We start from the raw sequence: 5,979 nt of genomic DNA, 5'->3' as shown, positions 1-5,979 counted from the left end.
CATATGGTGTGGTAGGAACGGTCTTTAGAGAAAATTCTATTCAATAAGTAAATAGCTGAAAATAGAGTATCTATCTAAAGAAACAAGGGTAAATCAGTGAAGCTCATCATGGACCGGACCATATCCAATAGAGTCCGATTCCTCCTCTCTGACACTCCGTTGAGCTGAGGTGTACCAGAAGGAGTCCATTATGAAACTATACCATTCTCCTTGAGGTAATCACGGAACTCTCCACTAAGGTATTCACTTCCTCGATCTGATCGAAGAACCTTAATGAGTTTTTTCGTTTATTTTTCTACTTCATATCTCAACTCTTTGAACCTTTCAAAAGTTTCAGATTTATGTACCATACACATATCCATACCGTGAGTAATCATCGGTAAATAAAGTAAAAAATTACAACTCTTAGCCTGCACATCGAATGGGCCACACACATCAGTGTGTACTAGGGTAAGTATTTCAGTGGTCCTCCCTGTGTCCTACAAAGGATAATTTGGCCATCTTTACTCGAAGGCAGAATTTACAAATCGAATATGACTCGAAAATCAATGAGCCAAAAAGCTCATGTTTCTCCAATTTGTTTATTCTGTCTTCTCCTATATGGCCAAGCTTGAGGTGCCACAAATACTTTCGATTTTCTCATTTCTGGATCTATTAGATCCTATGGTATTCACTATTTGCTTAGATACATTCACAGATACATCCATATGTATGTGATAGAGACTGTCAATCATAAAACCACGTTGAACCAATTTATTTCTCAAATAAATGGAACAGTAGTCTTATAAAAATCTTTCTGTGCTAAACAAGATACAGAAATTAAATTTCTGCTAGCAATAGGTAACAGTCCCTAAGTATCCTGAGCATTTCTGACATACCTTCTGCAGGTCTATCACCCTTCATGTTCTTTATGCTTCCCATGTATGTAGGACAGTTCCTCTTCCAATGGCCGTCCATTATGCAATGGAAACACTTTTTCTTGCAATTGGCTTTTTTTTGGAACTTCCTTACTTGGCTTCTTGTCCTTTTTTTCCTTCTTTGCAGGCTTCTTTTTTTTCCAGATAGACTCTCTCTTGGAAGTAGAAACCAACTCGACAGTGAGAATGATGCCCCTTGAACTCTTCAAGATCCCTAAGGTAGTTACCAATTTATTTAACAATTCTGTTTTGGTGCATACAATCTTGTTCACATGGTAGTCTACTATAAACTGTTCATATGAATCTAGAAAGGATTGCAGGATCAGATGTATTTGCAATTCCTTATGCATGGTCATACCGAGCTTCTCAAGCTCCTCTAGGTCTTTGATCATAGTCAAACAGTGATCGTGAACAGACTGCCCCTCACGCATCTTTGCCTTGAAGAGCCTCTTAGACACTTCAAAACATGTTGCGCGACTCTGATCACCATACAACTCTTGCAGGTGATTTAATTGTTAGATGTATGCCCTAGAAGCCAATTTTGGCTGACAAATTATTAATTATAGGACATAATTTGTACTTGACTTTATTATTATTGAATCAATGAAAGGCATATTTTTCATTCATATTATTATTGTGTCTATGAATCGTCCAAGAAATTAATAAGATGATGATGCATATTCTCAAGAGTTGAGAATTTGAGCCATGTATCATTAATGATTAATTTCTAAACGCTCCTGATCGATGGATCATCACGAGGACGGTGATTGATCCGTGATAGTGCACACATTACTTTCCCTATGGATGGACGAGACTCGAGTCCACGGTGTGGAGACACTGAAGTAATAGTGCAGGTGCTTGTTAGAGAACAAGGGTACTGAGCGTGACCAATACAAGAAGTCACTTGGATGTCTATCCACTCGTCAGTGACTTGCTTGATGTTGCAGTAGTGTGACTGGTCCTTTGACCTACGGTGCTTCGGCTACTCACAGTGAGATTATTGTAGTTTTACTGCACACATACATGGTCTCTAGCCATATGGGTCCATGCAGTGTAGATTGGCTGCAGTAGGTTCACTGTAGGAGTAGGGTATGCACCTATAAGGAATCTATCGATCTTGATAGATAAGGAGAGATCCTATGTGATTTATAAGACTGAGTTCGTAAGACCTCGGCCGGGACAGTATGCACAGTGGAGAAAGAGTTTTCCATCCTCAAACTTAAGTCGAATAAATCTTCACATATGACAGACGATGGGGTTTGACGAGTTGTCCATGACCTCCGTCCTGTAGGGATCCATGATAGTAGGACTGTATCACATAATAACTGCACCTAGAGGTTCATCATTCTATTCTGCTGGATAGCCACTACATGCTGCTAGGTGTCACTGGTGGATGGTGAGACTCATAGGGATTATCTTGATGATCGATAAACCTTAATGAGTAGAGTTGGAATCGTTCCGACCCATTGAAAGGAGTTTTCAATAATATTGTGATAGAGATCACAATATATCTCACTACCAGTTAGAGTAGAACCTATGGGGTCACACACACTAGAAGTATTGACCGATCCGATGGTTGGAAAGTGATTATGAATCACGAGTAATCAATTCGATTGATAATAAGTTGAAGAAGGAATGGCAATTGATTAATTAGACTTAAAACACGAATCCTACTTCGAGTAGGATTCCTAGAGTCCTAATTGGATTAGGACTGGGAATCCTAATTGGAGTAGGACTGGAATTTCTACTTGGAGTAGGATTCCTACAATCCTAATTAGATTAGGAGATTTGAATTAAAATTGGATTCCTACTTAGAATAGGATTCCTAGAGTCCTAATCGGATTAGGACTTCGAATTCAAATTAAAGTCCTAATTGGATTAGGACTAGAATTAAATAAGTCCTAATTGGATTAGGATTTCTTAAGTCATAATTAATTATTAATCTAATGAATCAACATGACTCCTAATTGGGTTAGGATTGAAGAGTTCAATAGAGTCATGGTTCATTCAAGTTCTAATTGGATTAGGACTAGCATAGATTGAACCCGATTTGATGCAGGAGCACGAGCCCAAATCATAATGGATGTACGTCGAGTTTGGATTCTTGCTTGGGAGTGCCCGAAAACACATTGGGTTCGTAATTTCTAGCATTTAATTGGATTGAGTCTATTTTATTTTGGTCACATTGAGTCCTTTTATTTTGGGTTTATTTGAGTTCTTATTTTGGGTTTGCAATTTGCTGATTTATGTTTGTAATTGAATGCCAAGTGGCATCAAAAGAGTCCATGTTATGCAAGGATTGAGTCAAGTCATATTGGGTCATGTGTAGAGAATTTAGTTTAGTCGTATGAGTGAAATTGAGTCCTTATGTGAGAGGATTGAGTCCATGTGTTTAAGATTGAGTCCTTATAATTGAGTGCCATTAAGAAGGATTCCTAATGCCGTGAAGATCATCACTCATCACGTGGAGAAGTTCAACCATGAAAATCTCTCACATGTGGAAGAAATTCAGAGTTCAGATCCAGTTGAAATCCGTGACAGATTGAACACCATATGGTATTTTGAAGATTTCGAAAGCTATAGAAGTCTGATTAAGTTGATTCAAATTTTGTTGGAAAGTAGACATCCGTAGCTTTCCAATGACTATAAAAACATAAAATTTGGAGATCATATGACATTTGAGGGGTCTCCCGAACTTCATGCTGATGTTGGCACTCGAGAAGGTGTTTGAGTAATGGTGCGGTTGGGGTTTCCTGCTCCTAATCTCCAACCCACACACCATGAAGGGTTGACACTTGTCCAACCTTTAGTTGGCAAGTTGTTTAGGAAGTTTATCATTAGATTTGAATTTTAAAAAATGTCCTTATCTGATTTTGAGTCTAAGTAAATCTGTTTGTAACTTCCAACCTCTTTCTCTTTATAAGAGGAGGTTTTGATGAATGAAATGATATCAAATTTATTTGAAAAAAAATCTAGAGATTTGTGAGAGAGAGACCACGAAAAGAAGGGCTCTTTTCCAGCCATTGGTGAGACAGTGGAGAGAAGAAGATAAAGGTGAGACGCCCCAACCTTCTCCTCAAATTCTAGGAACCTAGGGTGTGAGACTCAACCTAGTTTCCTTAGTTATCCTTTAGAAATAAAATCCAAAAAAAAAAAAAAATACTCCATTGTTCCCTCACGTCCACAAGAGCTTCCAACCTTCATATTCTTCAGAAAAATCTACGTTCATATAGCCAACATATTGATCATCAAATCGGGTTCAGACTAGTTCCTTTTGGTGTACCGATTGTGCCCTAGTTCTTCCATCACCAACCTATTAGAAATCCTGATTAAATTCAAGTAAAGTTTCTTCCATCCTCTTTAATACTTCATCCCTTTCAGAATCCATCTAATACTCAAAAAAACTCTCAAGCCATCAGACCTTATATTGATCAATCCAATCGGTTCGAATTGATTCCTCTCAACGAATCCAATTACAATCTAGAACCGCCCAACGCCAACCTTTCTTTGGAGCCAATTGCTGCCAATTCAAATCAATTTTTCCAACCCATCCTCTTTCTTCTTCCTTCCACCACAAAGAACCCTAGCCTCCATTGCCATTGCTTAGAAAAAAAAAAAGAGAAGAAAGATTCAGCCATCCTCAAAGAAGAAAAAAAAATCTGCAGCCCACCCCGATTGCGTCACGATTGATTCATGATTTGGTTAATCCTAATTAGATTAGGACTAAACCATGAGAAGGACACCTAATCCTCCTTGGAGGAGGATTAGGTTAACCAAGTAAGAGGGGCATGAGCCCCTCTCCTCTTGATTGGTGCGGCATGAAGAGAGGGGGCCGGCGCCCCCTCTTGGAAATAAGTCAAGGGCTCCTAACTTGTAGGAGCCCTTCATGACTTTAAAAAGGGAGGTGGGTGGCTGACCTAGGGCATTATTAGAAGCCCTCCTCCTCTCCAATTCGTGGCCACCCTTCTCTCCTCTTGGATCAGCCGCAAGCAAGAAGGAAAAGGGCCTTGATAGTCTTCTTCTTCCTCCTTCGTTTGGGATTCAACACAAGGAAAAGGAAAGGCTGCATCTAGCCTTTTGGATCTTCTCCCTTGATCCCTTCATCTTCTTCCTCCTCCCTCTATCATTCAAGAGTTGAAGTAAAGGGAGGTGATCAGCCATCAAAGTAATCTCTGCAAGGGAGCTAGCACCCCGGGGAGATAGAGAGCTTGGATTGGTCCTCTGCTTCGTGTGGATACCCGTAGAGGCCGGACACTTGAACGGCTTCAAGCGAACCTTCATCCAAAAACCACGATCATCAGTTTGCGGTGATCATCTACCCGCACAAGGTGAAGATATGATCTTCCTAAAGTTTTAAAAAGTTTTAATCCTTATCTATCTACGAACGGTTCTTGAAACACGTTCATGCGATGAACGTCGATCCCGCGCATGCCGATTCCGCTGCCATCTGAATTTTTTTGAATTTTCTGCGGCATGGGCGGGTTCCCAACATTAATATGTCCTTGGCAGTCTCATGTTCTCATGCTGGCATTGTAATTCATTGGACATGGATGCCATTGTGCAGCACCTAACTTTATTGTCATTGTTCGTCCACTTAGCATGCGTCTTATGCTGATCAGTGATCGGACAGATTGGTAACACGGGGATTCCATGGTCTAGCACATATCCTAATTTCTCACAATTCAAAATTGTTTTGAAATTTGCTGAGCCAGTCTTTATAATTGGGTTTGGTCAAACGGTTGTTCTATAGGATATGAGTTAAAATTCTAGAAGCTGACTTTATAATCCTCAGAGAGTAAAGATTCTAGTTCGAATTTTGTACTTGATCCTAATTTGTTCTAGGATCTTTTAGAACAAATGTACCTCCCACTATTTTTTCGAATTTCTCACACTCCCCTGGTAGGAAAACGGAAAACCTACACGACTAGGGTTTCTAGTGGGTACTACGGTCCCACCGATTTACATGCCACCTCATCTAACAGTTATTGGTGACACATAAATGGATGAGTGTACAACTCTTGTACAATACTTCTCAAGCATGTTGCAGTGCTACTTGGTCTCT

This window comes from Phoenix dactylifera, unplaced genomic scaffold, assembly GCF_009389715.1.
Source record: "Phoenix dactylifera cultivar Barhee BC4 unplaced genomic scaffold, palm_55x_up_171113_PBpolish2nd_filt_p 000499F, whole genome shotgun sequence".
NCBI lineage: Eukaryota > Viridiplantae > Streptophyta > Magnoliopsida > Arecales > Arecaceae > Phoenix > Phoenix dactylifera.
The sequence above is the reverse complement of the archived record's forward strand: the minus strand, read 5'-3'. Positions refer to the sequence as shown.